General features: G+C 46.2%; 35 non-coding genes and 14 pseudogenes across 35 annotated transcripts; all 49 read right to left on the reverse strand.

The window, feature by feature from the left end:
• Positions 1 to 19: 19 nt before the first annotated feature.
• Positions 20 to 138, reverse strand: LOC148858281 (5S ribosomal RNA; annotated as a pseudogene).
• A 359-nt stretch (positions 139 to 497) lies between these two features.
• On the reverse strand, positions 498 to 616 carry LOC148858282 (5S ribosomal RNA). Its single transcript, XR_016097705.1, has one exon. It is a non-coding gene; the product is annotated as a 5S ribosomal RNA (ribosomal RNA).
• A 359-nt stretch (positions 617 to 975) lies between these two features.
• On the reverse strand, positions 976 to 1,091 carry LOC148858283 (5S ribosomal RNA). The gene has a single exon (XR_016097841.1). It is a non-coding gene; the product is annotated as a 5S ribosomal RNA (ribosomal RNA).
• A 359-nt stretch (positions 1,092 to 1,450) lies between these two features.
• LOC148858284 (5S ribosomal RNA) lies at positions 1,451 to 1,569 on the reverse strand. The gene has a single exon (XR_016097286.1). It is a non-coding gene; the product is annotated as a 5S ribosomal RNA (ribosomal RNA).
• A 359-nt stretch (positions 1,570 to 1,928) lies between these two features.
• Positions 1,929 to 2,047, reverse strand: LOC148858285 (5S ribosomal RNA; annotated as a pseudogene).
• Positions 2,048 to 2,406: 359 nt separating this feature from the next.
• On the reverse strand, positions 2,407 to 2,525 carry LOC148858286 (5S ribosomal RNA). Its single transcript, XR_016095789.1, has one exon. It is a non-coding gene; the product is annotated as a 5S ribosomal RNA (ribosomal RNA).
• Positions 2,526 to 2,885: 360 nt separating this feature from the next.
• Positions 2,886 to 3,004, reverse strand: LOC148858287 (5S ribosomal RNA). Its single transcript, XR_016096949.1, has one exon. It is a non-coding gene; the product is annotated as a 5S ribosomal RNA (ribosomal RNA).
• A 359-nt stretch (positions 3,005 to 3,363) lies between these two features.
• On the reverse strand, positions 3,364 to 3,482 carry LOC148858288 (5S ribosomal RNA; annotated as a pseudogene).
• A 359-nt stretch (positions 3,483 to 3,841) lies between these two features.
• On the reverse strand, positions 3,842 to 3,960 carry LOC148858289 (5S ribosomal RNA). Its single transcript, XR_016097060.1, has one exon. It is a non-coding gene; the product is annotated as a 5S ribosomal RNA (ribosomal RNA).
• Positions 3,961 to 4,319: 359 nt separating this feature from the next.
• Positions 4,320 to 4,438, reverse strand: LOC148858290 (5S ribosomal RNA). Its single transcript, XR_016096608.1, has one exon. It is a non-coding gene; the product is annotated as a 5S ribosomal RNA (ribosomal RNA).
• Positions 4,439 to 4,797: 359 nt separating this feature from the next.
• LOC148858291 (5S ribosomal RNA) lies at positions 4,798 to 4,916 on the reverse strand (annotated as a pseudogene).
• A 359-nt stretch (positions 4,917 to 5,275) lies between these two features.
• LOC148858292 (5S ribosomal RNA) lies at positions 5,276 to 5,394 on the reverse strand. The gene has a single exon (XR_016095800.1). It is a non-coding gene; the product is annotated as a 5S ribosomal RNA (ribosomal RNA).
• Positions 5,395 to 5,754: 360 nt separating this feature from the next.
• Positions 5,755 to 5,873, reverse strand: LOC148858293 (5S ribosomal RNA). Its single transcript, XR_016096950.1, has one exon. It is a non-coding gene; the product is annotated as a 5S ribosomal RNA (ribosomal RNA).
• Positions 5,874 to 6,232: 359 nt separating this feature from the next.
• On the reverse strand, positions 6,233 to 6,351 carry LOC148858294 (5S ribosomal RNA; annotated as a pseudogene).
• A 359-nt stretch (positions 6,352 to 6,710) lies between these two features.
• On the reverse strand, positions 6,711 to 6,829 carry LOC148858295 (5S ribosomal RNA). The gene has a single exon (XR_016097061.1). It is a non-coding gene; the product is annotated as a 5S ribosomal RNA (ribosomal RNA).
• A 359-nt stretch (positions 6,830 to 7,188) lies between these two features.
• LOC148858296 (5S ribosomal RNA) lies at positions 7,189 to 7,307 on the reverse strand. The gene has a single exon (XR_016095811.1). It is a non-coding gene; the product is annotated as a 5S ribosomal RNA (ribosomal RNA).
• Positions 7,308 to 7,666: 359 nt separating this feature from the next.
• LOC148858297 (5S ribosomal RNA) lies at positions 7,667 to 7,785 on the reverse strand. Its single transcript, XR_016097860.1, has one exon. It is a non-coding gene; the product is annotated as a 5S ribosomal RNA (ribosomal RNA).
• A 359-nt stretch (positions 7,786 to 8,144) lies between these two features.
• Positions 8,145 to 8,263, reverse strand: LOC148858298 (5S ribosomal RNA; annotated as a pseudogene).
• Positions 8,264 to 8,622: 359 nt separating this feature from the next.
• Positions 8,623 to 8,741, reverse strand: LOC148858299 (5S ribosomal RNA). The gene has a single exon (XR_016095822.1). It is a non-coding gene; the product is annotated as a 5S ribosomal RNA (ribosomal RNA).
• A 360-nt stretch (positions 8,742 to 9,101) lies between these two features.
• On the reverse strand, positions 9,102 to 9,220 carry LOC148858300 (5S ribosomal RNA). Its single transcript, XR_016097163.1, has one exon. It is a non-coding gene; the product is annotated as a 5S ribosomal RNA (ribosomal RNA).
• Positions 9,221 to 9,579: 359 nt separating this feature from the next.
• LOC148858301 (5S ribosomal RNA) lies at positions 9,580 to 9,698 on the reverse strand (annotated as a pseudogene).
• Positions 9,699 to 10,057: 359 nt separating this feature from the next.
• Positions 10,058 to 10,176, reverse strand: LOC148858302 (5S ribosomal RNA). The gene has a single exon (XR_016097063.1). It is a non-coding gene; the product is annotated as a 5S ribosomal RNA (ribosomal RNA).
• Positions 10,177 to 10,535: 359 nt separating this feature from the next.
• LOC148858303 (5S ribosomal RNA) lies at positions 10,536 to 10,654 on the reverse strand. The gene has a single exon (XR_016097861.1). It is a non-coding gene; the product is annotated as a 5S ribosomal RNA (ribosomal RNA).
• Positions 10,655 to 11,013: 359 nt separating this feature from the next.
• On the reverse strand, positions 11,014 to 11,132 carry LOC148858304 (5S ribosomal RNA; annotated as a pseudogene).
• A 359-nt stretch (positions 11,133 to 11,491) lies between these two features.
• Positions 11,492 to 11,610, reverse strand: LOC148858305 (5S ribosomal RNA). The gene has a single exon (XR_016095833.1). It is a non-coding gene; the product is annotated as a 5S ribosomal RNA (ribosomal RNA).
• Positions 11,611 to 11,970: 360 nt separating this feature from the next.
• On the reverse strand, positions 11,971 to 12,089 carry LOC148858306 (5S ribosomal RNA). Its single transcript, XR_016097165.1, has one exon. It is a non-coding gene; the product is annotated as a 5S ribosomal RNA (ribosomal RNA).
• Positions 12,090 to 12,448: 359 nt separating this feature from the next.
• LOC148858307 (5S ribosomal RNA) lies at positions 12,449 to 12,567 on the reverse strand (annotated as a pseudogene).
• Positions 12,568 to 12,926: 359 nt separating this feature from the next.
• Positions 12,927 to 13,045, reverse strand: LOC148858308 (5S ribosomal RNA). The gene has a single exon (XR_016097064.1). It is a non-coding gene; the product is annotated as a 5S ribosomal RNA (ribosomal RNA).
• Positions 13,046 to 13,404: 359 nt separating this feature from the next.
• Positions 13,405 to 13,523, reverse strand: LOC148858309 (5S ribosomal RNA). Its single transcript, XR_016095844.1, has one exon. It is a non-coding gene; the product is annotated as a 5S ribosomal RNA (ribosomal RNA).
• A 359-nt stretch (positions 13,524 to 13,882) lies between these two features.
• Positions 13,883 to 14,001, reverse strand: LOC148858310 (5S ribosomal RNA). The gene has a single exon (XR_016097287.1). It is a non-coding gene; the product is annotated as a 5S ribosomal RNA (ribosomal RNA).
• Positions 14,002 to 14,360: 359 nt separating this feature from the next.
• LOC148858311 (5S ribosomal RNA) lies at positions 14,361 to 14,479 on the reverse strand (annotated as a pseudogene).
• A 359-nt stretch (positions 14,480 to 14,838) lies between these two features.
• On the reverse strand, positions 14,839 to 14,957 carry LOC148858312 (5S ribosomal RNA). Its single transcript, XR_016095715.1, has one exon. It is a non-coding gene; the product is annotated as a 5S ribosomal RNA (ribosomal RNA).
• A 360-nt stretch (positions 14,958 to 15,317) lies between these two features.
• On the reverse strand, positions 15,318 to 15,436 carry LOC148858313 (5S ribosomal RNA). Its single transcript, XR_016096952.1, has one exon. It is a non-coding gene; the product is annotated as a 5S ribosomal RNA (ribosomal RNA).
• A 359-nt stretch (positions 15,437 to 15,795) lies between these two features.
• LOC148858314 (5S ribosomal RNA) lies at positions 15,796 to 15,914 on the reverse strand (annotated as a pseudogene).
• Positions 15,915 to 16,273: 359 nt separating this feature from the next.
• LOC148858315 (5S ribosomal RNA) lies at positions 16,274 to 16,392 on the reverse strand. Its single transcript, XR_016097737.1, has one exon. It is a non-coding gene; the product is annotated as a 5S ribosomal RNA (ribosomal RNA).
• Positions 16,393 to 16,751: 359 nt separating this feature from the next.
• Positions 16,752 to 16,867, reverse strand: LOC148858316 (5S ribosomal RNA). Its single transcript, XR_016097242.1, has one exon. It is a non-coding gene; the product is annotated as a 5S ribosomal RNA (ribosomal RNA).
• Positions 16,868 to 17,226: 359 nt separating this feature from the next.
• On the reverse strand, positions 17,227 to 17,345 carry LOC148858317 (5S ribosomal RNA). Its single transcript, XR_016097290.1, has one exon. It is a non-coding gene; the product is annotated as a 5S ribosomal RNA (ribosomal RNA).
• A 359-nt stretch (positions 17,346 to 17,704) lies between these two features.
• On the reverse strand, positions 17,705 to 17,823 carry LOC148858318 (5S ribosomal RNA; annotated as a pseudogene).
• Positions 17,824 to 18,182: 359 nt separating this feature from the next.
• LOC148858319 (5S ribosomal RNA) lies at positions 18,183 to 18,301 on the reverse strand. Its single transcript, XR_016096953.1, has one exon. It is a non-coding gene; the product is annotated as a 5S ribosomal RNA (ribosomal RNA).
• A 359-nt stretch (positions 18,302 to 18,660) lies between these two features.
• Positions 18,661 to 18,779, reverse strand: LOC148858320 (5S ribosomal RNA; annotated as a pseudogene).
• Positions 18,780 to 19,138: 359 nt separating this feature from the next.
• On the reverse strand, positions 19,139 to 19,257 carry LOC148858321 (5S ribosomal RNA). Its single transcript, XR_016097065.1, has one exon. It is a non-coding gene; the product is annotated as a 5S ribosomal RNA (ribosomal RNA).
• A 359-nt stretch (positions 19,258 to 19,616) lies between these two features.
• LOC148858322 (5S ribosomal RNA) lies at positions 19,617 to 19,735 on the reverse strand. Its single transcript, XR_016095855.1, has one exon. It is a non-coding gene; the product is annotated as a 5S ribosomal RNA (ribosomal RNA).
• Positions 19,736 to 20,094: 359 nt separating this feature from the next.
• On the reverse strand, positions 20,095 to 20,213 carry LOC148858323 (5S ribosomal RNA). Its single transcript, XR_016097291.1, has one exon. It is a non-coding gene; the product is annotated as a 5S ribosomal RNA (ribosomal RNA).
• A 359-nt stretch (positions 20,214 to 20,572) lies between these two features.
• LOC148858324 (5S ribosomal RNA) lies at positions 20,573 to 20,691 on the reverse strand. Its single transcript, XR_016095900.1, has one exon. It is a non-coding gene; the product is annotated as a 5S ribosomal RNA (ribosomal RNA).
• Positions 20,692 to 21,050: 359 nt separating this feature from the next.
• LOC148858325 (5S ribosomal RNA) lies at positions 21,051 to 21,169 on the reverse strand (annotated as a pseudogene).
• Positions 21,170 to 21,528: 359 nt separating this feature from the next.
• On the reverse strand, positions 21,529 to 21,647 carry LOC148858326 (5S ribosomal RNA). Its single transcript, XR_016097066.1, has one exon. It is a non-coding gene; the product is annotated as a 5S ribosomal RNA (ribosomal RNA).
• Positions 21,648 to 22,006: 359 nt separating this feature from the next.
• On the reverse strand, positions 22,007 to 22,125 carry LOC148858327 (5S ribosomal RNA). Its single transcript, XR_016095866.1, has one exon. It is a non-coding gene; the product is annotated as a 5S ribosomal RNA (ribosomal RNA).
• Positions 22,126 to 22,484: 359 nt separating this feature from the next.
• LOC148858328 (5S ribosomal RNA) lies at positions 22,485 to 22,603 on the reverse strand. Its single transcript, XR_016096852.1, has one exon. It is a non-coding gene; the product is annotated as a 5S ribosomal RNA (ribosomal RNA).
• A 359-nt stretch (positions 22,604 to 22,962) lies between these two features.
• On the reverse strand, positions 22,963 to 23,078 carry LOC148858329 (5S ribosomal RNA). The gene has a single exon (XR_016097833.1). It is a non-coding gene; the product is annotated as a 5S ribosomal RNA (ribosomal RNA).
• Positions 23,079 to 23,089: the final 11 nt, after the last annotated feature.

Below are 23,089 nucleotides of genomic sequence, written 5' to 3' on the forward strand. Positions count from 1 at the left end.
ATAAAATATTAATAAAATTGGGGTGCAACACGAGGACTTCCCAGGAGGTTACCCATCCTAGTACTACTGTCGCCCAAGCACGCTTAACTTCCGAGTACTGATTGTATCTGGTGCATTAGTGCTGGTATGATCGCACCCGTTTGCTTCTTGTTCGCTTTAATCTTTATGCACTCACTATCTTGCTCCCCTCCATTAATTCCTTCAGACTTGAAAAAACGGTGTATGCAACTTTCCTCCCTTGGTAACCGTGCACAAGCTCCAAGATGAGCGGAGTTATTCCTTTCTAGATCTGTCGCTGCCCCGGATAAATGTAGTAAAATCGCGGGGCCCACAATGCACGACGAATGCCTAAAGCCCGGTTTTGCACCGTTCCCATTCAGTAATGACGGTCGTGCCGCAAATGGTCCGAGTATCCGGCGCTTTGTTTCCAGTTGTCTCGCCGAAACGACATATGGAATTTGCAAATAATATATCAGAAATAAAATATTAATAAAATTGAGGTGCAACACGAGGACTTCCAAGGAGGTCACCCATCCTAGTACTACTCTCGCCCAAGAACACTTAACTTCGGAGTTCTGATGGGATCCGGTGCATTAGTGCTGGTATGATCGCACCCGTTTGCATCATGTTCGCAGAAATCTTTATGCACTCACTGTCTTGCTCCCCTCCATTAATCCTTTCACATTTGAAAAAACGGTGTATGCAACTTTCCTCCCTTGGTAACCGTGCACAAGCTCCCAGGTGAGCGGAGTTATTCCTTTGTAGATCTACCGCATCCCCGGATAAATGTTGTAATATCATGGGGCCCACAATGCACGACGAATGCCAAACGCCCGGTTTTGCACCGTTCCCATTCAGTAATGACAGTCGTTCCCCAAATGGTCCGAGTATCCGGCACGTTGTTTCCTGTTGTCTCGCCGAAACGACATATGGAATTTGCATATAGTATATCAAAAATAAAATATTAATAAAATTGGGTTGCAACACGAGGACTTCCCAGGTCACCCATCCTAGTACTACTCACGCCCAAGCACGCTTAACTTCGGAGTTCTGATGGGATCCGGTGCATTAGTGCTGGTATGATCGCACCCGTTTGCTTCTTGTTCGCTTTAATCTTTATGCAATCAGTATCTTGCTCCCCTCCATTAATTATTTTAGACTTGAAAAAACGGTGTATGCAACTTTCCTCCCTTGGTAACCGTGCACAAGCTCCCAGGTGAGCGGAGTTAGTCCTTTCTAAATCTGTCGCTGCCCCGGATAAATGTAGTAATATCACGGGGCCCACAATGCACGACGAATGCCAAAAGAAAGGTTTTGCACCATTCCCATTCAGTAATGACGGTCGTGCCGCAAATGGTCCGAGTATCAGGCACGTTGTTTCCAGTTGTCTCGCCGAAACGACATATGGAATTTGTAAATAGTATATCAAAAATAAAATATTAATAAAATTGGGTTGCAACACGAGGACTTCCCAGGAGGTCACCCATCCTAGTACTACTCTCGCCCAAGCACGCTTGACTTCGGAGTTCTGATGGGATCCGGTGCATTAGTGCTGGTATGATCGCACCGGTTTTCTTCTTGTTCGCTTTAATCTTTATGCACTCACTATCTTGCTCCCCTCCATTAATTCTTTCAGACTTGAAAAAACGGTGTATGCAACTTTCCTCCCTTGGTAACCGTGCACAAGCTCCCAGCTGAGCGGAGTTATTCCTTTCTAGATCTGCCGCATCCCCGGATAAATGTAGTAATATCGCGGGGCCCACAATGCACGACGAATGCCAAAAGCCCAGTTTTGCACCGTTCCCATTCAGTAATGACGGTCGTGCCGCAAATGGTCCGAGTATCCGGCACGTTGTTTCCAGTTGTCTCGCCGAAACGACATATGGAATTTGCAAATAGTTTATCAAAAATAAAATATTAATAAAATTGGGGTGCAACACGAGGACTTCCCAGGAGGTTACCCATCCTAGTACTACTGTCGCCCAAGCACGCTTAACTTCGGAGTACTGATTGTATCCGGTGCATTAGTGCGGGTATGATCGCACCCGTTTGCATCTTGTTCGCTGAAATCTTTATGCACTCCCTGTCTTGCTCCCCTTCATTAATTCCTTCAGATTTGAAAAAACGGTGTATGCAACTTTCCTCCCTTGGTAACCATGCACAAACGCACAGGTGAGCGGAGTTATTCCTTTCTAGATCTGCCGCATCCCCGGATAAATGCAGTAATATCGTGGGGCCCACAATGCAGGACGAATGCCAAAAGCCCGGTTTTGCACCGTTCCCATTCGTTAATGACGGTCGTGCCGCAAATGGTCCGAATATCCGGCTCGTTGTTTCCAGTTGTCTCGCCGAAACGACATATGGAATTTGCAAATAGTATATCAAAAATAAAATATTAATAAAATTGGGGTGCAACACGAGGACTTCCCAGGAGGTCACCCATCCTAGTACTACTCTCGCCCAAGCACGCTTAACTTCGGAGTTCTGATGGGATCCGGTGCATTAGTGCTGGTATGATCGCACCCGTTTGCTTCTTGTTCGCTTTAATCTTTATGCACTCACTATCTTGCTCCCCTCCATTAATTCTTTCAGACTTGAAAAAACGGTTTATGCAACTTTCCTCCCTTGGTAACCGTGCACAAGCTCCCAGGTGAGCGGAGTTATTCCTTTCGTATATCTGCCGCATCCTCGGATAAATGTAGTAATATCACGGGGCCCACAATGCACGACGAATGCCTAAAGCCCAGTTTTGCACCGTTCCCATTCAGTAATGACGGTCGTGCCGCAAATGGTCCGAGTATCCGGCACGTTGTTTCCAGTTGTCTCGCCGAAACGACATATAGAATTTGCAAATAGTATATCAAAAATAAAATATTAATAAAATTGGGGTGCAACACGAGGACTTCCCAGGAGGTCACCCATCCTATTACTACTCTCGCCCAAGCACGCTTAACTTCGGAGTCCTGATGGGATCCGGTGCATTAGTGCTGGTATGATCGCACCCGTTTGCTTCTTGTTCGCTTTAATCTTTATGCACTCACTATCTTGCTCCCCTCCATTAATCCTTTCAGATTTGAAAAAACGGTGTATGCAAATTTCCTCCCTTGGTAACCGTGCACAAGCTCCCAGCTGAGCGGAGTTATTCCTTTCTAGATCTGCCGCATCCCCGGATAAATATAGTAATATCGCGGGGCCCACAATGCACTACGAATGCCAAAAGCCCAGTTTTGTACCGTTCCCATTTAGTAATGACGGTCGTGCCGCAAATGGTCCGAGTATCCGGCACGTTGTTTCCAGTTGTCTCGCCGAAACGACATATGGAATTTGCAAATAGTATATCAAAAATAAAATATTAATAAAATTGGGGTGCAACACGAGGACTTCCCAGGAGGTTACCCATCCTAGTACTACTGTCGCCCAAGCACGCTTAACTTCCGAGTACTGATTGTATCTGGTCCATTAGTGCTGGTATGATCGCACCCGTTTGCATCTTGTTCGCTGAAATCTTTATGCACTCCCTGTCTTGCTCCCCTTCATTAATTCCTTCAGATTTGAAAAAACGGTGTATGCAACTTTCCTCCCTTGGTAACCATGCACAAACTCCCAGGTGAGCGGAGTTATTCCTTTCTAGATCTGCCGCATCCCCGGATAAATGCAGTAATATCGCGAGGCCCACAATGCAGGACGAATGCCAAAGGCCAGGTTTTGCACCGTTCCCATTCGTTAATGACGGTCGTGCCGCAAATGGTCCGAGTATCCGGCTCGTTGTTTCCAGTTGTCTCACCGAAACGACATATGGAATTTGCAAATAGTATATCAAAAATAAAATATTAATAAAATTGGGGTGCAACACGAGGATTTCCCAGGAGGTCACCCATCCTAGTACCACTCTCGCCCAAGCACGCTTAACTTCGGAGTTCTGATGGGATCGGGTGCATTAGTGCTGGTATGATCGCACCCGTTTGCTTCTTGTTCATTTTAATCTTTATGCACTCACTATCTTGCTCCCCTCCATTAATCCTTTCAGATTTGAAAAAACGGTGTATGCAAATTTCCTCCCTTGGTAACCGTGCACAAGCTCCCAGGTGAGCGGAGTTATTCCTTAGAAGATCTGCCGCATCCCCGGATAAATGTTGTAATATCGCGGGGCCCACAATGCACGACGAATGCCAAAAGCCCGGTTTTGCACCGTTCCCATTCAGTAATGACGGTCGTTCCGCAAATGGTCCGAGTATCCGGCACGTTGTTTCCTGTTGTCTCGCCGAAACGACATATGGAATTTGCAAATTGTATATCAAAAATAAAATATTAATAAAATTGGGGTGCAACACGAGGACTTCCCAGGAGGTCACCCATCCTAGTACTACTCTCGCCCAAGCACGCTTGACTTCGGAGTTCTGATGGGATCCGGTGCATTAGTGCTGGTATGATCGCACCGGTTTTCTTCTTGTTCGCTTTAATCTTTATGCACTCACTATCTTGCTCCCCTCCATTAATTCTTTCAGACTTGAAAAAACGGTGTATGCAACTTTCCTCCCTTGGTAACCGTGCACAAGCTCCCAGCTGAGCGGAGTTATTCCTTTCTAGATCTGCCGCATCCCCGGATAAATGTAGTAATATCGCGGGGCCCACAATGCACGACGAATGCCAAAAGCCCAGTTTTGCACCGTTCCCATTCAGTAATGACGGTCGTGCCGCAAATGGTCCGAGTATCCGGCACGTTGTTTCCAGTTGTCTCGCCGAAACGACATATGGAATTTGCAAATAGTATATCAAAAATAAAATATTAATAAAATTGGGGTGCAACACGAGGACTTCCCAGGAGGTTACCCATCCTAGTACTACTGTCGCCCAAGCACGCTTAACTTCGGAGTACTGATTGTATCCGGTGCATTAGTGCTGGTATGATCGCACCCGTTTGCATCTTGTTCGCTGAAATCTTTATGCACTCCCTGTCTTGCTCCCCTTCATTAATTCCTTCAGATTTGAAAAAACGGTGTATGCAACTTTCCTCCCTTGGTAACCATGCACAAACGCACAGGTGAGCGGAGTTATTCCTTTCTAGATCTGCCGCATCCCCGGATAAATGCAGTAATATCGTGGGGCCCACAATGCAGGACGAATGCCAAAAGCCCGGTTTTGCACCGTTCCCATTCGTTAATGACGGTCGTGCCGCAAATGGTCCGAATATCCGGCTCGTTGTTTCCAGTTGTCTCGCCGAAACGACATATGGAATTTGCAAATAGTATATCAAAAATAAAATATTAATAAAATTGGGGTGCAACACGAGGACTTCCCAGGAGGTCACCCATCCTAGTACTACTCTCGCCCAAGCACGCTTAACTTCGGAGTTCTGATGGGATCCGGTGCATTAGTGCTGGTATGATCGCACCCGTTTGCTTCTTGTTCGCTTTAATCTTTATGCACTCACTATCTTGCTCCCCTCCATTAATTCTTTCAGACTTGAAAAAACGGTTTATGCAACTTTCCTCCCTTGGTAACCGTGCACAAGCTCCCAGGTGAGCGGAGTTATTCCTTTCGTATATCTGCCGCATCCTCGGATAAATGTAGTAATATCACGGGGCCCACAATGCACGACGAATGCCTAAAGCCCAGTTTTGCACCGTTCCCATTCAGTAATGACGGTCGTGCCGCAAATGGTCCGAGTATCCGGCACGTTGTTTCTAGTTGTCTCGCCGAAACGACATATAGAATTTGCAAATAGTATATCAAAAATAAAATATTAATAAAATTGGGGTGCAACACGAGGACTTCCCAGGAGGTCACCCATCCTATTACTACTCTCGCCCAAGCACGCTTAACTTCGGAGTCCTGATGGGATCCGGTGCATTAGTGCTGGTATGATCGCACCCGTTTGCTTCTTGTTCGCTTTAATCTTTATGCACTCACTATCTTGCTCCCCTCCATTAATCCTTTCAGATTTGAAAAAACGGTGTATGCAAATTTCCTCCCTTGGTAACCGTGCACAAGCTCCCAGCTGAGCGGAGTTATTCCTTTCTAGATCTGCCGCATCCCCGGATAAATATAGTAATATCGCGGGGCCCACAATGCACTACGAATGCCAAAAGCCCAGTTTTGTACCGTTCCCATTTAGTAATGACGGTCGTGCCGCAAATGGTCCGAGTATCCGGCACGTTGTTTCCAGTTGTCTCGCCGAAACGACATATGGAATTTGCAAATAGTATATCAAAAATAAAATATTAATAAAATTGGGGTGCAACACGAGGACTTCCCAGGAGGTTACCCATCCTAGTACTACTGTCGCCCAAGCACGCTTAACTTCCGAGTACTGATTGTATCTGGTGCATTAGTGCTGGTATGATCGTACCCGTTTGCATCTTGTTCGCTGAAATCTTTATGCACTCCCTGTCTTGCTCCCCTTCATTAATTCCTTCAGATTTGAAAAAACGGTGTATGCAACTTTCCTCCCTTGGTAACCATGCACAAACTCCCAGGTGAGCGGAGTTATTCCTTTCTAGATCTGCCGCATCCCCGGATAAATGCAGTAATATCGCGAGGCCCACAATGCAGGACGAATGCCAAAGGCCAGGTTTTGCACCGTTCCCATTCGTTAATGACGGTCGTGCCGCAAATGGTCCGAGTATCCGGCTCGTTGTTTCCAGTTGTCTCACCGAAACGACATATGGAATTTGCAAATAGTATATCAAAAATAAAATATTAATAAAATTGGGGTGCAACACGAGGATTTCCCAGGAGGTCACCCATCCTAGTACCACTCTCGCCCAAGCACGCTTAACTTCGGAGTTCTGATGGGATCGGGTGCATTAGTGCTGGTATGATCGCACCCGTTTGCTTCTTGTTCATTTTAATCTTTATGCACTCACTATCTTGCTCCCCTCCATTAATCCTTTCAGATTTGAAAAAACGGTGTATGCAAATTTCCTCCCTTGGTAACCGTGCACAAGCTCCCAGGTGAGCGGAGTTATTCCTTAGAAGATCTGCCGCATCCCCGGATAAATGTTGTAATATCGCGGGGCCCACAATGCACGACGAATGCCAAAAGCCCGGTTTTGCACCGTTCCCATTCAGTAATGACGGTCGTTCCGCAAATGGTCCGAGTATCCGGCACGTTGTTTCCTGTTGTCTCGCCGAAACGACATATGGAATTTGCAAATTGTATATCAAAAATAAAATATTAATAAAATTGGGGTGCAACACGAGGACTTCCCAGGAGGTCACCCATCCTAGTACTACTCTCGCCCAAGCACGCTTAACTTCGGAGTTCTGATGGGATCCGGTGCATTAGTGCTGGTATGATCGCACCCGTTTGCTTCTTGTTCGTTTTAATCTTTATGCACTCACTATCTTGCTCCCCTCCATTAATTCCTTCAGACTTGAAAAAACGGTGTATGCAACTTTCCTCCCTTGGTAACCGTGCACAAGCTCCCAGGTGAGCGGAGTTATTCCTTTCTAGATCTGTCGCTACCCCGGATAAATGTAGTAAAATCGCGGGGCCCACAATGCACGACGAATGCCAAAAGAAAGGTTTTGCACCGTTCCCATTCAGTAATGACGGTCGTGCCGCAAATGGTCCGAGTATCAGGCACGTTGTTTCCAGTTGTCTCGCCGAAACGACATATGGAATTTGCAAATAGTATATCAAAAGTAAAATATTAATAAAATTGGGTTGCAACACGAGGACTTCCCAGGAGGTCACCCATCCTAGTACTACTCTCACCCAAGCACGCTTGACTTCGGAGTTCTGATGGGATCCGGTGCATTAGTGCTGGTATGATCGCACCGGTTTTCTTCTTGTTCGCTTTAATCTTTATGCACTCACTATCTTGCTCCCCTCCATTAATTCTTTCAGACTTGAAAAAACGGTGTATGCAACTTTCCTCCCTTGGTAACCGTGCACAAGCTCCCAGCTGAGCGGAGTTATTCCTTTCTAGATCTGCCGCATCCCCGGATAAATGTAGTAATATCGCGGGGCCCACAATGCACGACGAATGCCAAAAGCCCAGTTTTGCACCGTTCCCATTCAGTAATGACGGTCGTGCCGCAAATGGTCCGAGTATCCGGCACGTTGTTTCCAGTTGTCTCGCCGAAACGACATATGGAATTTGCAAATAGTATATCAAAAATAAAATATTAATAAAATTGGGGTGCAACACGAGGACTTCCCAGGAGGTTACCCATCCTAGTACTACTGTCGCCCAAGCACGCTTAACTTCGGAGTACTGATTGTATCCGGAGCATTAGTGCTGGTATGATCGCACCCGTTTGCATCTTGTTCGCTGAAATCTTTATGCACTCCCTGTCTTGCTCCCCTTCATTAATTCCTTCAGATTTGAAAAAACGGTGTATGCAACTTTCCTCCCTTGGTAACCATGCACAAACTCACAGGTGAGCGGAGTTATTCCTTTCTAGATCTGCCGCATCCCCGGATAAATGCAGTAATATCATGGGGCCCACAATGCAGGACGAATGCCAAAAGCCCGGTTTTGCACCGTTCCCATTCGTTAATGACGGTCATGCCGCAAATGGTCCGAATATCCGGCTCGTTGTTTCCAGTTGTCTCGCCGAAACGACATATGGAATTTGCAAATAGTATATCAAAAATAAAATATTAATAAAATTGGGGTGCAACACGAGGACTTCCCAGGAGGTCACCCATCCTAGTACTACTCTCGCCCAAGCACGCTTAACTTCGGAGTTCTGATGGGATCCGGTGCATTAGTGCTGGTATGATCGCACCCGTTTGCTTCTTGTTCGCTTTAATCTTTATGCACTCACTATCTTGCTCCCCTCCATTAATTCTTTCAGACTTGAAAAAACGGTTTATGCAACTTTCCTCCCTTGGTAACCGTGCACAAGCTCCTAGGTGAGCGGAGTTATTCCTTTCGTATATCTGCCGCATCCTCGGATAAATGTAGTAATATCACGGGGCCCACAATGCACGACGAATGCCTAAAGCCCAGTTTTGCACCGTTCCCATTCAGTAATGACGGTCGTGCCGCAAATGGTCCGAGTATCCGGCACGTTGTTTCCAGTTGTCTCGCCGAAACGACATATAGAATTTGCAAATAGTATATCAAAAATAAAATATTAATAAAATTGGGGTGCAACACGAGGACTTCCCAGGAGGTCACCCATTCTATTACTACTCTCGCCCAAGCACGCTTAACTTCGGAGTCCTGATGGGATCCGGTGCATTAGTGCTGGTATGATCGCACCCGTTTGCTTCTTGTTCGCTTTAATCTTTATGCACTCACTATCTTGCTCCCCTCCATTTATCCTTTCAGATTTGAAAAAACGGTGTATGCAAATTTCCTCCCTTGGTAACCGTGCACAAGCTCCCAGCTGAGCGGAGTTATTCCTTTCTAGATCTGCCGCATCCCCGGATAAATATAGTAATATCGCGGGGCCCACAATGCACTACGAATGCCAAAAGCCCAGTTTTGTACCGTTCCCATTTAGTAATGACGGTCGTGCCGCAAATGGTCCGAGTATCCGGCACGTTGTTTCCAGTTGTCTCGCCGAAACGACATATGGAATTTGCAAATAGTATATCAAAAATAAAATATTAATAAAATTGGGGTGCAACACGAGGACTTCCCAGGAGGTTACCCATCCTAGTACTACTATCGCCCAAGCACGCTTAACTTCCGAGTACTGATTGTATCTGGTGCATTAGTGCTGGTATGATCGCACCCGTTTGCATCTTGTTCGCTGAAATCTTTATGCACTCCCTGTCTTGCTCCCCTTCATTAATTCCTTCAGATTTGAAAAAACGGTGTATGCAACTTTCCTCCCTTGGTAACCATGCACAAACTCCCAGGTGAGCGGAGTTATTCCTTTCTAGATCTGCCGCATCCCCGGATAAATGCAGTAATATCGCGAGGCCCACAATGCAGGACGAATGCCAAAGGCCAGGTTTTGCACCGTTCCCATTCGTTAATGACGGTCGTGCCGCAAATGGTCCGAGTATCCGGCTCGTTGTTTCCAGTTGTCTCACCGAAACGACATATGGAATTTGCAAATAGTATATCAAAAATAAAATATTAATAAAATTGGGGTGCAACACGAGGATTTCCCAGGAGGTCACCCATCCTAGTACCACTCTCGCCCAAGCACGCTTAACTTCGGAGTTCTGATGGGATCGGGTGCATTAGTGCTGGTATGATCGCACCCGTTTGCTTCTTGTTCATTTTAATCTTTATGCACTCACTATCTTGCTCCCCTCCATTAATCCTTTCAGATTTGAAAAAACGGTGTATGCAAATTTCCTCCCTTGGTAACCGTGCACAAGCTCCCAGGTGAGCGGAGTTATTTCTTTCTAGATCTGTCGCTTCCCCGGATAAATGTAGTAAAATCGCGGGGCCCACAATGCACGACGAATGCCAAAAGAAAGGTTTTGCACCGTTCCCATTCAGTAATGACGGTCGTGCCGCAAATGGTCCGAGTATCAGGCACGTTGTTTCCAGTTGTCTCGCCGAAACGACATATGGAATTTGCAAATAGTATATCAAAAATAAAATATTAATAAAATTGGGTTGCAACACGAGGACTTCCCAGGAGGTCACCCATCCTAGTACTACTCTCACCCAAGCACGCTTGACTTCGGAGTTCTGATGGGATCCGGTGCATTAGTGCTGGTATGATCGCACCGGTTTTCTTCTTGTTCGCTTTAATCTTTATGCACTCACTATCTTGCTCCCCTCCATTAATTCTTTCAGACTTGAAAAAACGGTGTATGCAACTTTCCTCCCTTGGTAACCGTGCACAAGCTCCCAGCTGAGCGGAGTTATTCCTTTCTAGATCTGCCGCATCCCCGGATAAATGTAGTAATATCGCGGGGCCCACAATGCACGACGAATGCCAAAAGCCCAGTTTTGCACCGTTCCCATTCAGTAATGACGGTCGTGCCGCAAATGGTCCGAGTATCCGGCACGTTGTTTCCAGTTGTCTCGCCGAAACGACATATGGAATTTGCAAATAGTATATCAAAAATAAAATATTAATAAAATTGGGGTGCAACACGAGGACTTCCCAGGAGGTTACCCATCCTAGTACTACTGTCGCCCAAGCACGCTTAACTTCGGAGTACTGATTGTATCCGGTGCATTAGTGCTGGTATGATCGCACCCGTTTGCATCTTGTTCGCTGAAATCTTTATGCACTCCCTGTCTTGCTCCCCTTCATTAATTCCTTCAGATTTGAAAAAACGGTGTATGCAACTTTCCTCCCTTGGTAACCATGCACAAACTCACAGGTGAGCGGAGTTATTCCTTTCTAGATCTGCCGCATCCCCGGATAAATGCAGTAATATCATGGGGCCCACAATGCAGGACGAATGCCAAAAGCCCGGTTTTGCACCGTTCCCATTCGTTAATGACGGTCGTGCCGCAAATGGTCCGAATATCCGGCTCGTTGTTTCCAGTTGTCTCGCCGAAACGACATATGGAATTTGCAAATAGTATATCAAAAATAAAATATTAATAAAATTGGGGTGCAACACGAGGACTTCCCAGGAGGTCACCCATCCTAGTACTACTCTCGCCCAAGCACGCTTAACTTCGGAGTTCTGATGGGATCCGGTGCATTAGTGCTGGTATGATCGCACCCGTTTGCTTCTTGTTCGCTTTAATCTTTATGCACTCACTATCTTGCTCCCCTCCATTAATTCTTTCAGACTTGAAAAAACGGTTTATGCAACTTTCCTCCCTTGGTAACCGTGCACAAGCTCCTAGGTGAGCGGAGTTATTCCTTTCGTATATCTGCCGCATCCTCGGATAAATGTAGTAATATCACGGGGCCCACAATGCACGACGAATGCCTAAAGCCCAGTTTTGCACCGTTCCCATTCAGTAATGACGGTCGTGCCGCAAATGGTCCGAGTATCCGGCACGTTGTTTCCAGTTGTCTCGCCGAAACGACATATAGAATTTGCAAATAGTATATCAAAAATAAAATATTAATAAAATTGGGGTGCAACACGAGGACTTCCCAGGAGGTCACCCATTCTATTACTACTCTCGCCCAAGCACGCTTAACTTCGGAGTCCTGATGGGATCCGGTGCATTAGTGCTGGTATGATCGCACCCGTTTGCTTCTTGTTCGCTTTAATCTTTATGCACTCACTATCTTGCTCCCCTCCATTAATCCTTTCAGATTTGAAAAAACGGTGTATGCAAATTTCCTCCCTTGGTAACCGTGCACAAGCTCCCAGCTGAGCGGAGTTATTCCTTTCTAGATCTGCCGCATCCCCGGATAAATATAGTAATATCGCGGGGCCCACAATGCACTACGAATGCCAAAAGCCCAGTTTTGTACCGTTCCCATTTAGTAATGACGGTCGTGCCGCAAATGGTCCGAGTATCCGGCACGTTGTTTCCAGTTGTCTCGCCGAAACGACATATGGAATTTGCAAATAGTATATCAAAAATAAAATATTAATAAAATTGGGGTGCAACACGAGGACTTCCCAGGAGGTTACCCATCCTAGTACTACTGTCGCCCAAGCACGCTTAACTTCCGAGTACTGATTGTATCTGGTGCATTAGTGCTGGTATGATCGCACCCGTTTGCATCTTGTTCGCTGAAATCTTTATGCACTCCCTGTCTTGCTCCCCTTCATTAATTCCTTCAGATTTGAAAAAACGGTGTATGCAACTTTCCTCCCTTGGTAACCATGCACAAACTCCCAGGTGAGCGGAGTTATTCCTTTCTAGATCTGCCGCATCCCCGGATAAATGCAGTAATATCGCGAGGCCCACAATGCAGGACGAATGCCAAAGGCCAGGTTTTGCACCGTTCCCATTCGTTAATGACGGTCGTGCCGCAAATGGTCCGAGTATCCGGCTCGTTGTTTCCAGTTGTCTCACCGAAACGACATATGGAATTTGCAAATAGTATATCAAAAATAAAATATTAATAAAATTGGGGTGCAACACGAGGATTTCCCAGGAGGTCACCCATCCTAGTACCACTCTCGCCCAAGCACGCTTAACTTCGGAGTTCTGATGGGATCGGGTGCATTAGTGCTGGTATGATCGCACCCGTTTGCTTCTTGTTCATTTTAATCTTTATGCACTCACTATCTTGCTCCCCTCCATTAATCCTTTCAGATTTGAAAAAACGGTGTATGCAAATTTCCTCCCTTGGTAGCCGTGCACAAGCTCCCAGGTGAGCGGAGTTATTCCTTAGAAGATCTGCCGCATCCCCGGATAAATGTTGTAATATCGCGGGGCCCACAATGCACGACGAATGCCAAAAGCCCGGTTTTGCACCGTTCCCATTCAGTAATGACGGTCGTTCCGCAAATGGTCCGAGTATCCGGCACGTTGTTTCCTGTTGTCTCGCCGAAACGACATATGGAATTTGCAAATTGTATATCAAAAATAAAATATTAATAAAATTGGGGTGCAACACGAGGACTTCCCAGGAGGTCACCCATCCTAGTACTACTCTCGCCCAAGCACGCTTAACTTCGGAGTTCTGATGGGATCCGGTGCATTAGTGCTGGTATGATCGCACCCATTTGCTTCTTGTTCGTTTTAATCTTTATGCACTCACTATCTTGCTCCCCTCCATTAATTCCTTCAGACTTGAAAAAACGGTGTATGCAACTTTCCTCCCTTGGTAACCGTGCACAAGCTCCCAGGTGAGCGGAGTTATTCCTTTCTAGATCTGTCGCTACCCCGGATAAATGTAGTAAAATCGCGGGGCCCACAATGCACGACGAATGCCAAAAGAAAGGTTTTGCACCGTTCCCATTCAGTAATGACGGTCGTGCCGCAAATGGTCCGAGTATCAGGCACGTTGTTTCCAGTTGTCTCGCCGAAACGACATATGGAATTTGCAAATAGTATATCAAAAATAAAATATTAATAAAATTGGGTTGCAACACGAGGACTTCCCAGGAGGTCACCCATCCTAGTACTACTCTCGCCCAAGCACGCTTGACTTCGGAGTTCTGATGGGATCCGGTGCATTAGTGCTGGTATGATCGCACCGGTTTTCTTCTTGTTCGCTTTAATCTTTATGCACTCACTATCTTGCTCCCCTCCATTAATTCTTTCAGACTTGAAAAAACGGTGTATGCAACTTTCCTCCCTTGGTAACCGTGCACAAGCTCCCAGCTGAGCGGAGTTATTCCTTTCTAGATCTGCCGCATCCCCGGATAAATGTAGTAATATCGCGGGGCCCACAATGCACGACGAATGCCAAAAGCCCAGTTTTGCACCGTTCCCATTCAGTAATGACGGTCGTGCCGCAAATGGTCCGAGTATCCGGCACGTTGTTTCCAGTTGTCTCGCCGAAACGACATATGGAATTTGCAAATAGTATATCAAAAATAAAATATTAATAAAATTGGGGTGCAACATGAGGACTTCCCAGGAGGTTACCCATCCTAGTACTACTGTCGCCCAAGCACGCTTAACTTCGAAGTACTGATTGTATCCGGTGCATTAGTGCTGGTATGATCGCACCCGTTTGCATCTTGTTCGCTGAAATCTTTATGCACTCCCTGTCTTGCTCCCCTTCATTAATTCCTTCAGATTTGAAAAAACGGTGTATGCAACTTTCCTCCCTTGGTAACCATGCACAAACTCACAGGTGAGCGGAGTTATTCCTTTCTAGATCTGCCGCATCCCCGGATAAATGCAGTAATATCGTGGGGCCCACAATGCAGGACGAATGCCAAAAGCCCGGTTTTGCACCGTTCCCATTCGTTAATGACGGTCGTGCCGCAAATGGTCCGAATATCCGGCTCGTTGTTTCCAGTTGTCTCGCCGAAACGACATATGGAATTTGCAAATAGTATATCAAAAATAAAATATTAATAAAATTGGGGTGCAACACGAGGACTTCCCAGGAGGTCACCCATTCTAGTACTACTCTCGCCCAAGCACGCTTAACTTCGGAGTTCTGATGGGATCCGGTGCATTAGTGCTGGTATGATCGCACCCGTTTGCTTCTTGTTCGCTTTAATCTTTATGCACTCACTATCTTGCTCCACTCCATTAATTCTTTCAGACTTGAAAAAACGGTTTATGCAACTTTCCTCCCTTGGTAACCGTGCACAAGCTCCCAGGTGAGCGGAGTTATTCCTTTTGTATATCTGCCGCATCCTCGGATAAATGTAGTAATATCACGGGGCCCACAATGCACGACGAATGCCTAAAGCCCAGTTTTGCACCGTTCCCATTCAGTAATGACGGTCGTGCCGCAAATGGTCCGAGTATCCGGCACGTTGTTTCCAGTTGTCTCGCCGAAACGACATATAGAATTTGCAAATAGTATATCAAAAATAAAATATTAATAAAATTGGGGTGCAACACGAGGACTTCCCAGGAGGTCACCCATCCTATTACTACTCTCGCCCAAGCACGCTTAACTTCGGAGTCCTGATGGGATCCGGTGCATTAGTGCTGGTATGATCGCACCCGTTTGCTTCTTGTTCGCTTTAATCTTTATGCACTCACTATCTTGCTCCCCTCCATTAATCCTTTCAGATTTGAAAAAACGGTGTATGCAAATTTCCTCCCTTGGTAACCGTGCACAAGCTCCCAGCTGAGCGGAGTTATTCCTTTCTAGATCTGCCACATCCCCGGATAAATGTAGTAATATCGCGGGGCCCACAATGCACTACGAATGCCAAAAGCCCAGTTTTGTACCGTTCCCATTTAGTAATGACGGTCGTGCCGCAAATGGTCCGAGTATCCGGCACGTTGTTTCCAGTTGTCTCGCCGAAACGACATATGGAATTTGCAAATAGTATATCAAAAATAAAATATTAATAAAATTGGGGTGCAACACGAGGACTTCCCAGGAGGTTACCCATCCTAGTACTACTGTCGCCCAAGCACGCTTAACTTCCGAGTACTGATTGTATCTGGTGCATTAGTGCTGGTATGATCGCACCCGTTTGCTTCTTGTTCGTTTTAATCTTTATGCACTCACTATCTTGCTCCCCTCCATTAATTCCTTCAGACTTGAAAAAACGGTGTATGCAACTTTCCTCCCTTGGTAACCGTGCACAAGCTCCAAGATGAGCGGAGTTATTCCTTTCTAGATCTGTCGCTGCCCCGGATAAATGTAGTAAAATCGCGGGGCCCACAATGCACGACGAATGCCTAAAGCCCGGTTTTGCACCGTTCCCATTCAGTAATGACGGTCGTGCCGCAAATGGTCCGAGTATCCGGCGCTTTGTTTCCAGTTGTCTCGCCGAAACGACATATGGAATTTGCAAATAATATATCAGAAATAAAATATTAATAAAATTGAGGTGCAACACGAGGACTTCCAAGGAGGTCACCCATCCTAGTACTACTCTCGCCCAAGCACACTTAATTTCGGAGTTCTGATGGGATCCGGTGCATTAGTGCTGGTATGATCGCACCCGTTTGCATCATGTTCGCAGAAATCTTTATGCACTCACTGTCTTGCTCCCCTCCATTAATCCTTTCAGATTTGAAAAAACGGTGTATGCAACTTTCCTCCCTTGGTAACCGTGCACAAGCTCCCAGGTGAGCGGAGTTATTCCTTTGTAGATCTACCGCATCCCCGGATAAATGTTGTAATATCATGGGGCCCACAATGCACGACGAATGCCAAACGCCCGGTTTTGCACCGTTCCCATTCAGTAATGACGGTCGTTCCCCAAATGGTCCGAGTATCCGGCACGTTGTTTCCTGTTGTCTCGCCGAAACGACATATGGAATTTGCATATAGTATATCAAAAATAAAATATTAATAAAATTGGGGTGCAACACGAGGACTTCCCAGGTCACCCATCCTAGTACTACTCACGCCCAAGCACGCTTAACTTCGGAGTTCTGATGGGATCCGGTGCATTAGTGCTGGTATGATCGCACCCGTTTGCTTCTTGTTCGCTTTAATCTTTATGCAATCACTATCTTGCTCCCCTCCATTAATTCTTTTAGACTTGAAAAAACGGTGTATGCAACTTTCCTCCCTTGGTAACCGTGCACAAGCTCCCAGGTGAGCGGAGTTAGTCCTTTCTAAATCTGTCGCTGCCCCGGATAAATGTAGTAATATCACGGGGCCCACAATGCACGACGAATGCCAAAAGAAAGGTTTTGCACCGTTCCCATTCAGTAATGACGGTCGTGCCGCAAATGGTCCGAGTATCAGGCACGTTGTTTCCAGTTGTCTCGCCGAAACGACATATGGAATTTGTAAATAGTATATCAAAAATAAAATATTAATAAAATTGGGTTGCAACACGAGGACTTCCCAGGAGGTCACCCATCCTAGTACTACTCTCGCCCAAGCACGCTTGACTTCGGAGTTCTGATGGGATCCGGTGCATTAGTGCTGGTATGATCGCACCGGTTTTCTTCTTGTTCGCTTTAATCTTTATGCACTCACTATCTTGCTCCCCTCCATTAATTCTTTCAGACTTGAAAAAACGGTGTATGCAACTTTCCTCCCTTGGTAACCGTGCACAAGCTCCCAGCTGAGCGGAGTTATTCCTTTCTAGATCTGCCGCATCCCCGGATAAATGTAGTAATATCGCGGGGCCCACAATGCACGACGAATGCCAAAAGCCCAGTTTTGCACCGTTCCCATTCAGTAATGACGGTCGTGCCGCAAATGGTCCGAGTATCCGGCACGTTGTTTCCAGTTGTCTCGCCGAAACGACATATGGAATTTGCAAATAGTATATCAAAAATAAAATATTAATAAAATTGGGGTGCAACACGAGGACTTCCCAGGAGGTTACCCATCCTAGTACTACTGTCGCCCAAGCACGCTTAACTTCGGAGTACTGATTGTATCCGGTGCATTAGTGCTGGTATGATCGCACCCGTTTGCATCTTGTTCGCTGAAATCTTTATGCACTCCCTGTCTTGCTCCCCTTCATTAATTCCTTCAGATTTGAAAAAACGGTGTATGCAACTTTCCTCCCTTGGTAACCATGCACAAACTCACAGGTGAGCGGAGTTATTCCTTTCTAGATCTGCCGCATCCCCGGATAAATGCAGTAATATCGTGGGGCCCACAATGCAGGACGAATGCCAAAAGCCCGGTTTTGCACCGTTCCCATTCGTTAATGACGGTCGTGCCGCAAATGGTCCGAATATCCGGCTCGTTGTTTCCAGTTGTCTCGCCGAAACGACATATGGAATTTGCAAATAGTATATAAAAAATAAAATATTAATAAAATTGGGGTGCAACACGAGGACTTCCCAGGAGGTCACCCATCCTATTACTACTCTCGCCCAAGCACGCTTAACTTCGGAGTCCTGATGGGATCCGGTGCATTAGTGCTGGTATGATCGCACCCGTTTGCTTCTTGTTCGCTTTAATCTTTATGCACTCACTATCTTGCTCCCCTCCATTAATCCTTTCAGATTTGAAAAAACGGTGTATGCAAATTTCCTCCCTTGGTAACCGTGCACAAGCTCCCAGCTGAGCGGAGTTATTCCTTTCTAGATCTGCCGCATCCCCGGATAAATATAGTAATATCGCGGGGCCCACAATGCACTACGAATGCCAAAAGCCCAGTTTTGTACCGTTCCCATTTAGTAATGACGGTCGTGCCGCAAATGGTCCGAGTATCCGGCACGTTGTTTCCAGTTGTCTCGCCGAAACGACATATGGAATTTGCAAATAGTATATCAAAAATAAAATATTAATAAAATTGGGGTGCAACACGAGGACTTCCCAGGAGGTTACCCATCCTAGTACTACTGTCGCCCAAGCACGCTTAACTTCCGAGTACTGATTGTATCTGGTGCATTAGTGCTGGTATGATCGCACCCGTTTGCATCTTGTTCGCTGAAATCTTTATGCACTCCCTGTCTTGCTCCCCTTCATTAATTCCTTCAGATTTGAAAAAACGGTGTATGCAACTTTCCTCCCTTGGTAACCATGCACAAACTCCCAGGTGAGCGGAGTTATTCCTTTCTAGATCTGCCGCATCCCCGGATAAATGCAGTAATATCGCGAGGCCCACAATGCAGGACGAATGCCAAAGGCCAGGTTTTGCACCGTTCCCATTCGTTAATGACGGTCGTGCCGCAAATGGTCCGAGTATCCGGCTCGTTGTTTCCAGTTGTCTCACCGAAACGACATATGGAATTTGCAAATAGTATATCAAAAATAAAATATTAATAAAATTGGGGTGCAACACGAGGATTTCCCAGGAGGTCACCCATCCTAGTACCACTCTCGCCCAAGCACGCTTAACTTCGGAGTTCTGATGGGATCGGGTGCATTAGTGCTGGTATGATCGCACCCGTTTGCTTCTTGTTCATTTTAATCTTTATGCACTCACTATCTTGCTCCCCTCCATTAATCCTTTCAGATTTGAAAAAACGGTGTATGCAAATTTCCTCCCTTGGTAACCGTGCACAAGCTCCCAGGTGAGCGGAGTTATTCCTTAGAAGATCTGCCGCATCCCCGGATAAATGTTGTAATATCGCGGGGCCCACAATGCACGACGAATGCCAAAAGCCCGGTTTTGCACCGTTCCCATTCAGTAATGACGGTCGTTCCGCAAATGGTCCGAGTATCCGGCACGTTGTTTCCTGTTGTCTCGCCGAAACGACATATGGAATTTGCAAATTGTATATCAAAAATAAAATATTAATAAAATTGGGGTGCAACACGAGGACTTCCCAGGAGGTCACCCATCCTAGTACTACTCTCGCCCAAGCACGCTTAACTTCGGAGTTCTGATGGGATCCGGTGCATTAGTGCTGGTATGATCGCACCCGTTTGCTTCTTGTTCGTTTTAATCTTTATGCACTCACTATCTTGCTCCCCTCCATTAATTCCTTCAGACTTGAAAAAACGGTGTATGCAACTTTCCTCCCTTGGTAACCGTGCACAAGCTCCCAGGTGAGCGGAGTTATTCCTTTCTAGATCTGTCGCTACCCCGGATAAATGTAGTAAAATCGCGGGGCCCACAATGCACGACGAATGCCAAAAGAAAGGTTTTGCACCGTTCCCATTCAGTAATGACGGTCGTGCCGCAAATGGTCCGAGTATCAGGCACGTTGTTTCCAGTTGTCTCGCCGAAACGACATATGGAATTTGCAAATAGTATATCAAAAATAAAATATTAATAAAATTGGGTTGCAACACGAGGACTTCCCAGGAGGTCACCCATCCTAGTACTACTCTCGCCCAAGCACGCTTGACTTCGGAGTTCTGATGGGATCCGGTGCATTAGTGCTGGTATGATCGCACCGGTTTTCTTCTTGTTCGCTTTAATCTTTATGCACTCACTATCTTGCTCCCCTCCATTAATTCTTTCAGACTTGAAAAAACGGTGTATGCAACTTTCCTCCCTTGGTAACCGTGCACAAGCTCCCAGCTGAGCGGAGTTATTCCTTTCTAGATCTGCCGCATCCCCGGATAAATGTAGTAATATCGCGGGGCCCACAATGCACGACGAATGCCAAAAGCCCAGTTTTGCACCGTTCCCATTCAGTAATGACGGTCGTGCCGCAAATGGTCCGAATATCCGGCACGTTGTTTCCAGTTGTCTCGCCGAAACGACATATGGAATTTGCAAATAGTATATCAAAAATAAAATATTAATAAAATTGGGGTGCAACACGAGGACTTCCCAGGAGGTCACCCATCCTAGTACTACTCTCGCCCAAGCACGCTTAACTTCGGAGTCCTGATGGGATCCGGTGCATTAGTGCTGGTATGATCGCACCCGTTTGCTTCTTGTTCGCTTTAATCTTTATGCACTCACTATCTTGCTCCCCTCCATTAATCCTTTCAGATTTGAAAAAACGGTGTATGCAACTTTCCTCCCTTGGTAACCGTGCACAAGCTCCCAGCTGAGCGGAGTTATTCCTTTCTAGATCTGCCGCATCCCCGGATAAATATAGTAATATCGCGGGGCCCACAATGCACTACGAATGCCAAAAGCCCAGTTTTGTACCGTTCCCATTCAGTAATGACGGTCGTGCCGCAAATGGTCCGAGTATCCGGCACGTTGTTTCCAGTTGTCTCGCCGAAACGACATATGGAATTTGCAAATAGTATATCAAAAATAAAATATTAATAAAATTGGGGTGCAACACGAGGACTTCCCAGGAGGTTACCCATCCTAGTACTACTGTCGCCCAAGCACGCTTAACTTCCGAGTACTGATTGTATCCGGTGCATTAGTGCTGGTATGATCGCACCCGTTTGCATCTTGTTCGCTGAAATCTTTATGCACTCACTGTCTTGCTCCCCTTCATTAATTCCTTCAGATTTGAAAAAACGGTGTATGCAACTTTCCTCCCTTGGTAACCATGCACAAACTCCCAGGTGAGCGGAGTTATTCCTTTCTAGATCTGCCGCATACCCGGATAAATGCAGTAATATCGCGAGGCCCACAATGCACGACGAATGCCAAAAGCCCGGTTTTGCACCGTTCCCATTCGTTAATGACGGTCGTGCCGCAAATGGTCCGAGTATCCGGCTCGTTGTTTCCAGTTGTCTCACCGAAACGACATATGGAATTTGCAAATAGTATATCAAAAATAAAATATTAATAAAATTGGGGTGCAACACGAGGATTTCCCAGGAGGTCACCCATCCTAGTACCACTCTCGCCCAAGCACGCTTAACTTCGGAGTTCTGATGGGATCGGGTGCATTAGTGCTGGTATGATCGCACCCGTTTGCTTCTTGTTCACTTTAATCTTTATGCACTCACTATCTTGCTCCCCTCCATTAATCCTTTCAGATTTGAAAAAACGGTGTATGCAAATTTCCTCCCTTGGTAACCGTGCACAAGCTCCCAGGTGAGCGGAGTTATTCCTTAGAAGATCTGCCGCATCCCCGGATAAATGTTGTAATATCGCGGGGCCCACAATGCACGACGAATGCCAAAAGCCCGGTTTTGCACCGTTCCCATTCAGTAATGACGGTCGTTCCGCAAATGGTCCGAGTATCCGGCACGTTGTTTCCTGTTGTCTCGCCGAAACGACATATGGAATTTGCAAATTGTATATCAAAAATAAAATATTAATAAAATTGGGGTGCAACACGAGGACTTCCCAGGAGGTCACCCATCCTAGTACTACTCTCGCCCAAGCACGCTTAACTTCGGAGTTCTGATGGGATCCGGTGCATTAGTGCTGGTATGATCGCACCCGTTTGCTTCTTGTTCGCTTTAATCTTTATGCACTCACTATCTTGCTCCCCTCCATTAATTCCTTCAGACTTGAAAAAACGGTGTATGCAACTTTCCTCCCTTGGTAACCGTGCACAAGCTCCAAGATGAGCGGAGTTATTCCTTTCTAGATCTGTCGCAGCCCCGGATAAATGTAGTAAAATCGCGGGGCCCACAATGCACGACGAATGCCTAAAGCCCGGTTTTGCACCGTTCCCATTCAGTAATGACGGTCGTGCCGCAAATGGTCCGAGTATCCGGCGCTTTGTTTCCAGTTGTCTCGCCGAAACGACATATGGAATTTGCAAATAATATATCAGAAATAAAATATTAATAAAATTGAGGTGCAACACGAGGACTTCCAAGGAGGTCACCCATCCTAGTACTACTCTCGCCCAAGCACACTTAACTTCGGAGTTCTGATGGGATCCGGTGCATTAGTGCTGGTATGATCGCACCCGTTTGCATCATGTTCGCAGAAATCTTTATGCACTCACTGTCTTGCTCCCCTCCATTAATCCTTTCAGATTTGAAAAAACGGTGTATGCAACTTTCCTCCCTTGGTAACCGTGCACAAGCTCCCAGGTGAGCGGAGTTATTCCTTTGTAGATCTACCGCATCCCCGGATAAATGTTGTAATATCATGGGGCCCACAATGCACGACGAATGCCAAACGCCCGGTTTTGCACCGTTCCCATTCAGTAATGACAGTCGTTCCCCAAATGGTCCGAGTATCCGGCACGTTGTTTCCTGTTGTCTCGCCGAAACGACATATGGAATTTGCATATAGTATATCAAAAATAAAATATTAATAAAATTGGGGTGCAAGACGAGGACTTCCCAGGTCACCCATCCTAGTACTACTCACGCCCAAGCACGCTTAACTTCGGAGTTCTGATGGGATCCGGTGCATTAGTGCTGGTATGATCGCACCCGTTTGCTTCTT

Source organism: Nelumbo lutea, chromosome 4 (genome assembly GCF_056320005.1).
Source record: "Nelumbo lutea isolate HS-2025 chromosome 4, American lotus-T2T, whole genome shotgun sequence".
Lineage (NCBI taxonomy): Eukaryota > Viridiplantae > Streptophyta > Magnoliopsida > Proteales > Nelumbonaceae > Nelumbo > Nelumbo lutea.